The sequence below is a fragment of the Odocoileus virginianus genome, chromosome 25, assembly GCF_023699985.2.
Source record: "Odocoileus virginianus isolate 20LAN1187 ecotype Illinois chromosome 25, Ovbor_1.2, whole genome shotgun sequence".
NCBI classification, from domain to species: domain Eukaryota; kingdom Metazoa; phylum Chordata; class Mammalia; order Artiodactyla; family Cervidae; genus Odocoileus; species Odocoileus virginianus.
The window spans coordinates 12,988,905-13,001,119 of NC_069698.1; the positions used below are offsets into that span (position 1 = coordinate 12,988,905).

Consider the following 12,215-nt stretch of genomic DNA (forward strand, 5'->3'; position numbering starts at 1 on the left):
CCGGGAGAATTTTCTGAGGTATGCTTTGAGGACTGTGCTTTTCCAGGAATCCTACCACGATCCAGCCAACAAGACTTCTTGCCAATTTTTCCAATAGTGTGGATGTTTTCAGCAAATAGTCAGGGTTATGGATGAGGCAGGGAGCTTAAGAAAGCTGTTCACTTCCTCCTTGCTTTGCTTTAGGCACGCCCAGTAAATGAGGGCTCCAGGGGAACTCAGAGGCCGTGTGTGCAAGGCTGAGCTGGAATTAAGCTCCGACCTGTTAGTTATTGGAAATGTTCCTCTGAGTGGAGCCAATGAATATTCAAGAACTGCTATCAATCCTTGGATCCCAGGATTATTCATTATAATTAAAATTTATTCTTAATGTAATATACCTGGTCTCTAACACGAATATTTTACTTTTAAATATGGCAGTCTGGGGACTTCCCTGGTGGTCCAGTGGTTACGGCTCTATGCTTCCACTGCATGGGGCACAGGTTTGATCCCTGGTTGGGGAAGTAATACCCTACCTGCCCCCAAATAAATAAAGAGTGAAGAGTATTTTTTTTTAATCTAGAAATCTCAGAGGCAGAATATGCTTGTGACCCCCTTCAGTAAAAGAGATGCTTTCTTAACCATTTGAATAAAAATTGGAAATACTGAAATGGCATTCTTGTCATTTTATCTCCATGGTATCATCATTTTGTGGGGTTCTTTTGTGTATAAATTTCTACTGACCTCAAAGGGCAGAACCTGAGATTTGATGAGCTATATTAAAAGTTGGCAGAAAAAAGTATAGAACAGCTACTTTTAGTAATTTGGATGTTTGGAAGGACATACTTTCATACACTGTATTGGTTTCCTAGGGCTAGCATGACAAAGTACTGCAAGCTGGGTGGCTTAGAGAAACAGAAATTTATGGTCTCATAGATGTGGAGACCTGAAGTTTGAAAGCAAGGGAGTCAGCAGGGCCATGGTCCAGACCAGAAAGTGTCTGTTTGGGGGTTTCTCTCCTGGCTTCTGGCATTCCTTGGCTTGTAGATGACCATTTTCTCCCTGTGTCACTTCACATCATATTCCATCTGCATGCTCATCACTTCAGTTGTGTCCGACTCTGTGTCCTCATGGACCATAGCCCACCAGGTTCCTCTGTGCATGGGATTCTTTAGGCAAGAAGACTGGAGCGGGTTGCCATGCCCTCCTCCAGGGGATCTTCCTGAACCAGCACTCAAACCTGCATCTCCTGCATCTTCTGCATTGCAGGCAGGTCCTTTCCTCTGTGCCACTGGGGAAGCCCTCTGAGTCTGTGTCCAAATTTCCCCCTTTTATACTGACATCGGTCATACTGGAATAAAGCCCACCCAGTTACCCTATTTTAATTTGATTATAAAGACCTTGTCTTCAAATAAGGTCACATTCTAAGGGACTGGGGGATAAGACTTCAACACATCTTTTTTGAGGTGGACACAACTCATACCATGACAATATAGTCTGTTGAAATTGAATGGAATTGCTTCTCAAGATTGCTGAACTACTCAGACCCAAACATTCTGATGGGGACTTTTCACCAGCTCATCTCGAGCCCACCTTTCCTTGGTGTGCTGCTTACAGCAAGTTAGGATACAACTGTGTGTTTAAAATTAGTGATCTTGAGGCACATGCTGGTGGGGCTTGCTGTTTTTCTTTCTGCCCTTTCTGAATTGCATGTGCAAATGAGACGTTGCTTAAAAATGAATGACAGTGGGGTGCTTGTCTTGTACTCCAAGTCATAAGATTGTGGCTTCAGGTAGAGCTAGAAAAGTTGAAAAATCACAAAACAAAAATGCACTTTTCTGGAAATTTGGTTAGAAGATAGACAATGTTGTGTTTTGTAATTATTATATTCTTATCCAAAGTTGCTAATAATATTTGTTTCTTTTGGATTAAGCACCCTCCTTTCTTTGAAGGAGAATGGGGCTTTCCTGGTGACTCAGATGGTAAAGTATCTGCCTGCTATGTGGGAGACGTGGGTTTGATCCCTGGGTGGAGAACATTCCCCTGGAGAAAGGAATGGTTACCCACTCCCGTATTCTTGCCTGGAGAAACTCATGGCCAGAAGAGCCTGGTGGGCTACAGTCCATGGGGTCACAAAGAGTTGGACATGACTGAATGACTAACGCTTTAACTCACTTTCTTTAAAAATAAAAGATACAAACTAATTCCTAATTATATATCTTCTAACTATGTGAAAATGTCTACATTTCAAAAAAGGTTTTACATGGCTAAAATATTGGGTTGGCCAAAAAGTTGGATTTCAGTTTTTTGTAAGACGTTATGGAAAGACCAAGATGAATGTTTTGGTCAACTCAATACAAGAGGATACGAAAATGATAGTATTATTTAAGGACTCTACAGGCATTTTGATTCACTTAGCCATATTGAAATGAATGGAAACATTTACTTTTTCAGACCAGTAAAATCAGAAACACATGGATTTGCAAAATGACACGTTTCAATGTAATCAAAGCTCAGTTTGCCATTTTTAAATTGTCACCTAGGCAACCCTAGTACTACTGCTTAACCCGCTACTAATGGTGATACTACTACTGTTAATAACAGCTGATGTTTATGAGCACATGTTCTGTGTCAGGCACTGTTCCAAGTGCTTTGCACTTTGGAGGCCAGTCTGTGTAGGGCCATAACCCCAGATCTATATCTGGTGTGGACAAATCTATAACTCCCACCTGATGGACTAGGGGACATGGACATACTGAGGGAATGAGGAGTATCACTCAAGTCTTGAGTATTGATGCTGGAGAGGTTCCCCTATGAAGAAAGTTTAAAGAACCCAGATGTTGGCCCATATGAGTCACCTTCACCATCCCCCACGCCCAAAGAACATATAGCCATTCAGCAAAGTAAGAACGATAACTCCCCTCACCTTTACTCCTTGCTTCTACTTACCATTCCTGAAAAAAAATCAAGATCTGCAGTTAAATTCGAATTTCAGGTATACAATGAACACTTTTTATTATAAATATAAGTATATCCCATGCAATATTTGGGACATGTTTATATTAAAAAAATATATGCCATTCATCTGAATTTCAAATATTACTAGGCATCTCATATTTTTATCTATTAAATCTGGCAACTTACCCCACCCCAGCTTCCCCCAAAGAACTGGTTATTAGGTGAATGGTGAGAAGAAAAGAATAAAGTTATTTTGTTTTCTGAATTAATGTTGTGATTTGAGATTTAAAAGTCTTCCCCTCAAAATATGTAGAAAAGTCAATAAATCTCCCAAGGTCTTCAGACAGGGGACAATTACTGTAATGAATACATTAGAAAAAGATTAGATAAGAATAAAAAATAGAAGTTATATTTTGAGTACACCACAAATCTTCTTTGTGAGATGATTCAGGTCTATTTTACTAGACTTTATTGAGCTGTTTCTCTCCAGAACCCTAATAACTATTAACTTCTCTTACAGTTCATGTTCTTTGGAACACATTTTGGGAAATTCTGTTTTGTAACTCTGTGATATATTTAACTAAAGTGCTGTACTGGAGAATTCTCACAAAACTGCTGGAGGACCTTTGAGGTTTGAAATAAAACTCAACACAAACGGGTTTAAACAAGAGAAAACAGCAAACGGCTTGAAGTTTGGGTGGCTGAAAAGTCCAGATGTAAGGAGGACCTAAGGTTCATTGATCTAGGAGCTCAGCCATGCCAGTGAAAACTCCGTTTAAAATTTTGTTTTGTGTTGGTTGCTTTGTTTTTCTGTCTTCTCTCTTAACTGTTAACCACATTAATTTTATTCTGACTGGCCCCCTTGCTGTTGATAAGGTGGTTCTACGTTTTCACACAGCCCAGCTGGGGAGACAGCAGTGCTGACCCGGCACTCTGAATAGCCCAGTCTGCTGGTCACATGCTCCCCTGCGGTGACTGTGGCCAAGGTGTGGAAGGAACTGGGGAGCTGAAGTCTAGTAAGGCTTTTCTATGGGCCTGAGAGTGGGTTCAACTGTTATCCAAACACAGGAGCTGGGTGGGAAGGAGCGAATGACTGCCTGAGGGTCGGGGTAAAGCATCTGAATGGATGCTGGCTCAGTTGGCAGGTGTCCGATGCAGCTGGGAATTTTAAGTTTCGGTCATTGACTGCAGGCAGGGGGGATGCTCACAGTTGTTTAAACAGCCTGCATCTGCATGGGCGCCACTTCAGGAGGAGCCTGTCTCCCAAGGGCCTCCTGCTTACAAAGGGTTAACTCTTTAGTTGGTTGATGTTGAAGGGCCCAGGAGCTCCTGGGAAAGATGACAGAAGCTGTGAAAGGTGAGTACTCAGGGGTGGCTACTTACCGCCAGCAACAGAAATGTATCACTATCTTAACAACATTTATAATAGTACCCATGTGTACCAGCTTAATGATTTTTTTAAAAAACACAGAGGACTTTTGCTTCTGAACAAGACTCTACACTTAGTTTCTTCATTTGAAAAATGAGTGGGTTGAGGTAGATGACTTTACAAGTCCTTTGACAGAAAAGTTTGTGTTGTATTCTGTAAATATTGCATCAATAAGCCTTTGACTCTCTCATGCACAGTGATGTGTCTGTATTAAACAGAATATTATAAACAGTTGTTATACATTTTAAAATGCAGAGAACCACATTTCCATTTGAAATTTGGCACAATAAGTCGAACTGAATTTGGATCTGAATTTAACTAGATTTTGACATTGAAAATTTCAAATACATTATTTCTAAAGGCCATGAGGATTTTCTCATCGTGTCTCACTCTGTGTTTTATAGTAAAGCGAGGGGGAAAAACAATCATTTACCATATTAAAAACTCATTTTTTTTAAACATGTTAAGACTCCTTGAGGAAAACATAGGCAGATTTATGTCTTTGACATAAATCACAGCAATATGTTTTTTTGGATCCTTCTCCTAAAGCAAAGGAAATAAAAGCAAAATAAACAAATAGGACCTAATTAAGAGTCAAAGTTTTTGCACAGCAAAGGAGACCATTAAACAAAACAAAAAGACAATCTACTTAATAGGAGGGGATATGGAAGAAAATCTTTGCAAATGATATGACCAATACATATTAATCATATATAAATAGCTCATACAAAAAGAAAAAAAAAAACAGTTGAAAAATGGGATACTTGCCTGGCAGGAGAGATACCATGATCACGAAGATGGTTTGCCCCAGGTGAGACTTACCCATTGCACTCTTGATGTGCTGACCCCTCTGATTTCTCCAAACGTGGGGAGCTCGGCTGCATAACTTGGGGTAGAGGGGGACTGCATTCACGCATTCCCCTGAGTGGAAAAAAATGGGCCAAAGAAGTGGACGTATACTTTTCCAAAGAGGAAATGCAGATGGCCAACAGGCACTTGAAAAGATTGCTAATCATCAGGGAAGTGCAAATCAAAATCACAATCAGCTGACACTGCACATCTCTCAGAGTGGCTATTAACAAAAAGAAGACAAATGTGAAACGTTGTCAAGATGTAGAGAAAACTAGGATGGGGAGTACATGTAAATCCATGGCTAATTCATATCAATGTATAACAAATACTACTGTAATGATGTAAAGTAATTAGCCTCCAACTAATAAAAATTAAAAAAAAAAAAAGCATGGAAGGGAAAAAAAAAAAAGATGTAGAGAAAAGGAAACACTTGTACACTGTTGGGGGGAATGTAAATTGGTGTAGCCACTATGGAAACCATAATGGAGGTTTCTCAAAAAACTAAAAATAGCACTACCATATGACCCAGCAATTCCACTCCTGGGTACATATCTGAAAAACACAGAAACACTAATTCGAAAAGATCATGCAACCCAATGTTCTTAACAGGATTGTTTAAAATTGCCAAGATATGGAAGCAACCTAAATGTCCATCAACAGATCAATGGATTAAAGAAGATTCAAATGTATGCGGTCTATGGGGTTGCACAGAGTTGGACACGACTGAAGTGACTTAGCAGCAGCATACACATACATACAATTGAATACACACATACACGTGGTAGAATACTATTCAGCCATAGAAAAAAATGAAATTTTTCCATTTGCAGCAATGTGGATGGACATGGAGGGCATTACACTTAGAGAAATATGTCAGACAGAGAAAAAAGAATATAATATATCGCATATATGGATCTAAAAAATATAACAAACTAGTGAATAACACAAAAGAAGCAGACTCACCCATAGAAAGAACAAAGCAGTGGTTACCAGTGGGGAGTGGGAAAGCGGAGTGGCAACATAGGGTAGGAGAAAAAAAAAAAAACGTTATTATGGGATTATATGAAATCATGTGTGTGAAACTTTTTCAAATTGTAAAGCCATCATAGAATTTAAAGCATCTTTGATTCAGTTTAAAAAGTTAGTGCTGTTTTTATGTTAATGGAAAATGGAGAGGCACAAAAACAGAAATGGTTAAAGAAAAATTGAAGATGGAAGTCATGCATTCACGTGAAGGTGGTTCAGTGGCTGAAGTAAGCCAATCATGGCGGACTTATCCAACAGTGGAGGATATGGAGGGGGTAGTGACTCTGAGGTCATTCTCCTCTCCCCCTGGGTCAGTGTCCTCACAGGGTGGAGCTGACGTGCAGTTGGAGAAGGTGAATTTTTCTCCTAGGCTTCACCTGTCTGTTCTAACTCTCCCTGAGAAGCCTCCCCATCACCGTACGTTCTCAGCTGGCTAGTCATCTTAGATATAAAAAACCACAGAGGAGGAACTTGTCCCTAAAATAAATGGAAAATCAGCAACAATTATGATGCTGTCTCCTATCTCCCACTCTCTCTGCCAACCACACCCCCTGCTCCAAAACAGTTGTTTTTCCCAGAGGGCAATGTTGTAAGCACCACAATTATAGGCAGGCGGAAAGAATAATATATTTCTTATTTTCTCTACACAGAGACATAAATAAAATGTTTGTGATATTTTGATCTTTGATGAAGCATTTTAAACATTTGCAGATCTATATTTGTAGGTTTTTCTGCACTTTAACTCATCAAAAATGTCAAAGCCAATAAAGGCTTTGACTTTCAAAGAGAGAACTTCTTGCCTGTAGCTAGCACTTTCTTCTATCTTCGGAGCAAAACCGTGGCTTCGTAAATCCTTAAGTTCCTCCTTCCCTCTTTATATATAATTTCTGATAGAGTTATAGATATACATGCAAAACTGTGTTAATTAACCCAGCTGAAAAACCTTACTTACAGAGACTTCTAAGGAAAGACATCTATGTCTGATCCTCTTCTTGCTTTAAAAATATTTTCTGTTATAGCACTAGCAAGAACTAAATAATAAATGCATTATAATGCTTTAAATAAAAATAGTTCTCAAGTGTAGTTGATAAAATTTGTTACCCAAGAGCTAAAATAAACTTATTAGCTGTGAATGAGGACACTGGTTTTTTGGGTCTGCCTGTTTAGGTATATATATATATATATATATATATATATATATATATATATTATGACTCATATACAATGTTACATGAAGTGTATATATACTTCAACAACTTGATACATTTTAAGTCCTCACCATTAAATTACTAAAATTAAAATTTGTTAAAATATATGTTTTTATGTTCATGCATGTAGGATCAATAAATAATATAAAAACAAAGTAGACATTATTTGTGTGACTTATCTCAGCAACTCCATGGAACCTCATTTAACAGGTAAAAACTTGAGGCAGAGAATGTCAATAGCTTGTCCAAGTTCATACTGATGTTACTAGTGGTCTGTTATGGTTTCTAACTAACTCAAATTTTCTGATTTTAAAGCCCTTATGTTTCCAACTATATTACACTACATTTTTGTAGTTATGCCATTATTTTAAGGCATTCTTCATTTGAATTTTCCAGGGAAGTGGGAGAAAGGTACAAGAAAACTCCAATAATAGCTACAATATTACTTATCATTATAGTACCAAGAATTATTACCTATTACTTAAGGTGTCATTGAAGACTTTCCTTAAGCCATATAATCAAGATACTTCTCAGAGGCACACTTTTATAATTCTCTGCTTTATATATGATTTTATATATGAAGTATGAAAATGCATAAAATGCTTGTTATTTCATTGTATAGCATGCTCTATTTTGACATGTTGGAAAGGAAAGCACTTCCCCAAAGAATTCTTGAACCTTCAGAAAATTTTATTCTTTCAGGAAAAAGAAATTTTTTTCTTTCTATGTTAGCTCTAGTTTGCAGAGAAGCAGACCTCAAGACAAGAATAGGCAAGAGATTTATTGGAGATGGAGCTAGAGAAGGTAGGGGGAGACCTCTGGACTGAGATGGAGGGTCTGACTGCTATGAGAAAAGGGGAAGGGAGGAAGGTGGACCGGATTAAATTAAGTGCGTAAATTCATGTGAAGCACTTTATAGATCGTTGGTACCAAATGAGAGTTGTAGATGTTCATTATGCGTCAAGTTCCCTGTGCATTTTTCTTGGTAACAGAGCTATATTGTTACAATGGAAAATTGATGTTAGGCCAGTGGTTCTCCTTCCTTGATAGCTTAGTAAACAATATTCAGACATCAACGATGCTACAATACTTTGTAGGTAAATCCAAGTGAAGTAGAAAAATGCTAAAAGTCACCATTCATTCTTGTATGACTGCTCAAATAAAAAGTTCATTACTTGTATTTCAGAAAGTTTTCACTTGGAAATATCTGCACTATTTCCAAAAATATCATATTATTTGCAAATGTTCTGAAAGAGAGCATTTGAAATTAATTGGTAAGACCTATAGTCAACTATCATTCTATTGAACCAGTTCTAATTTACACTTAATCGAAAAGTTAAAATACTTAAAAAATAATGTAAAAACTGCACCTACATACTCAAACTAGGCTGACATTTAACTTAATGGGCAAGTCAATTTAGAAAAGGAAATTGGAATCTTTGACCCAAATAATTACTTGCTGCATTTGATATGAGAACAAATATGACTTGGCTGAGCTTTAATTTGGTAAGAATTTGTCCAAAGTTAAATCATCCCAAAGTTATGTATATGGAATTTAAAATTGAACATGACATTTAAAAAATCCCTATTTTTGACTTTAGAGGAAGATGCAAAGTTGTATTGAAATATTAATGTGTATTTTATGCCACATGTGACATTTTATTCCAGCATCTTTTATATTAAAGTTTAAAAAAGAAAATACATATTCATTATAGGAAATGTAGAATATTCATAAAATGTAAAGAAAATTAAATTAAAATTAAAAGTGAATCTGTCCTTGGTTCTACTATATAAAAAAACCCATTATTAACATTTTAATATATTCCCTAAATAAAGCAAGCTGAAGTAATTATTCTTTGCTGTTAAAAATAAATAGCAGGTTTAATACTTGAGTACCATGCTCTCTTATGCTTAAAAATTATATTTTCCTTTTCCTTAATTGTGGGCCAGTAATTATTAACCTTATTATCATTTTACTTTGTAACATTCTTAATTCCCCTTACTAAAAATGCTGCATGGTAAATATTATTTCTAATTTAACATAAATTTAAATCAAATTTTTACCTTATGTTTGGGGTAGTTTATAATGTTTATAAGTTTACAATGTTTACAAGAAGGCTGAGCACTGAAGAATTGATGCTTTCGAATTGTGGTGCTGGAGAAAACTCTTGAGAGTCCCTTGGACAAAGAGATCAAACCAGTCAATCCTAAAGGAAACCAGCCCTGAATATTCATTGAAAGGATTGATGCTGAGGCTAAAACTCTAATTCTTCGGCCTCCTGTTGTGAAGAGCTGACTCATTGGAAAAGATCCTGATGCTGGGAAAGATTGAGGGCAGGAGGAGAAGGGGGTGACAGAAGATGAGATGGTTGGATGACATCACCTATTCAACGGACATGAGTTTGAACAAATTCTGGGAGATAGTGAAGGACCAAGAAGACTGGCGTGCTACAGTTCATGGGGTTGCAGAGTCAGACATGACTTAGCGACTGAACAACAACAATAATGTTCCTAATCTGAGAAACTTCCATGTTTCTCAGAACTACATTGGAGAGTCCCTACTGAGATCGGAAGCCATTTATACAAATGCGCCTTCTGAAAAGTGTAGACAAATTTCCTGAAAGACAGGAGCTACTGAAAGTCTTCTGCACACGGATCAGGGCAGCTTCTGGGCGCAATGAATAGCACTAATAAGAAAGACGGTGAAACTTCAATTTCTGGACCAGTTTAGGCTGCTATTGCCCACACTGTCTATAACATGAGCTTTGGCATTAGATTTACTTTTTCTTCTTGCTCTGGGTATATTCTCAGAAATCTGGGACTAGAAACTTTTGAGGGATGAAGAAAATGAGACTATGATTCTTACTTAGTAGGTATTCACTATTTAAATAAGTGTTTTCCTGTGAAAGCCTCTGTCATAATGCTACTATCCTTTGGTGTGGGGTTGGGTGAGAGGGGGAGTAAAATAGATAATTGTCCATTTCTTACATGCAGCATGTATCTGTTTTTCTAGATAAGAATTTTTAGTGACTGTTGGATGGAAGATGCTGTTTCTGAAAGGTCATAATTAAGAGATCATGGGAAACATGTTACAAGAAAATGTTTTTCTTTTGAAAAAAAATTTTTTTTCAGTAAAATGGACTTCCTTCTCCCTCAGGCAATGTTAGTCAAGAACAGGCAAAGGGTTTGGTGATTTGAGAGATTTGCATTGGAAAAAATAATAAACAAGTGAAGGTTGTTAACAGAGTCTATTAAAGAGTAAGGGGATCAGAGGAAAAAAATATGGCATCATGGAAAAAGCATGAGCTTTGGAATTGCATAGGTTTCAGTTTGACTGAAATCAGGTTTCATTTTTTATTCAGTTTATTAAGAATGATGTGAAACTTGATTTCTTTGAATTCTGTTTTCTTCACCTGTAATCTAAGATGGAGTTATTTCTCAGCTATTATTTATCAAGCTCTTAATATGTACAAGTCTATTTTGCAAACAGTGCTGCAATAAAAATGCATGAGTGTATATCTTTGCATGTTGCCATAATTACGTTGCGTGGTAAAATCCTAGAAGTGGAATTTCTTTTCATAGATTTTATAAATATCCTGTAGAAAGCTTAATCAAGTTATACTCAATCAATAATCCAAGAAGTCTTGCCCACACCCCACACCTCTAATTCTGGTAAGCCTCAGTATTTAATGTTTAAATATTTGCTAACTTAATAGGTAAAATTAGATTTTTTATTTTAATTTGATCATCTTTGGTTAGCATGCTAAGTATTTTCATAAGTTTACTGGCAGTATTTTGAGTTATGTAAGTGAAACTATTGTAATTTAAAATCCTAAAGTTTGTGTAAGTTATGCAATTCTGCACTGACTTAATTTTTCAATTCTTTACTAATTTAAAACCATTTTTTATTAATGCATACAAGTCAGATCTGCATTGCATGAACATCTTTTTAACTAGAAATAGAGTTGCCATTTCCATCTACCTTCAGCTCCTCTAAACCTGTTTTTTTTTGTTTTTTTTTTTTTTTTGCTTTAAACATGAAACCACGGGGGAAGTTTCGTTTCTCATTTACCACTTCTCCACCTGAGTTGTCGGTTTTGTTTTTGGTCTAAACAGAGGGTAAGGGAGAGGGCATCTCATTAAATCACAGTCTTTGGGCAAGGTTAGAGTAGATTTATCTACTTTACACATCCTTTTAAATTTGTTTGAAAATAAATTTAAACCAGAGGTGTTCTTATGTTTAAAACAATCTTTTATACCTAAAAATCCTTAAGATCAATAAAAGTATCTTCATTGGGGGATGCCAGTGATGGGGATATACATTTCTTTAAGGAAAATATGGATAATATTTAGGAAATAAACATATATAAATGGCAGTTACATGAAGAAACTTGTGTGTTGACAAATACGGGTTTTCCCCTAAACATTGGGAAAGATTGAATAAAGTGATTTGACTTGTCATTTTCTCTGCATATATCAAGTTCCTGTTGGGTGGCAATAGTTTATTCTTTGATTTAAAAAATAGCTAGAGGCTTGTAAACTCCATGAGGAAATAAATTTTACCTCTATCTCTTCACATTCTACAGAGTCTAGTAGTGCCACATATATATTAGATGACTGTGAGAATGAGTTACTGGTTCAATTTTAGTAGGAAATTTTAATCCATTTATGTTTTTATTGTATTATTACAATACAAATTGTGTTATTATAATATAATATTGTGTTATTGTATTGTATTAGTTGATATGTTTATTTTTACATATGAC

At 36.5% G+C, this 12,215-nt stretch overlaps 1 non-coding gene across 1 annotated transcript; it reads left to right on the forward strand.

The window, feature by feature from the left end:
- The first annotated feature begins 5,123 nt into the window (after nt 1-5,123).
- LOC139031128 (U1 spliceosomal RNA) lies at nt 5,124-5,287 on the forward strand. Its single transcript, XR_011483540.1, has one exon. It is a non-coding gene; the product is annotated as a U1 spliceosomal RNA (small nuclear RNA).
- Nucleotides 5,288-12,215: the final 6,928 nt, after the last annotated feature.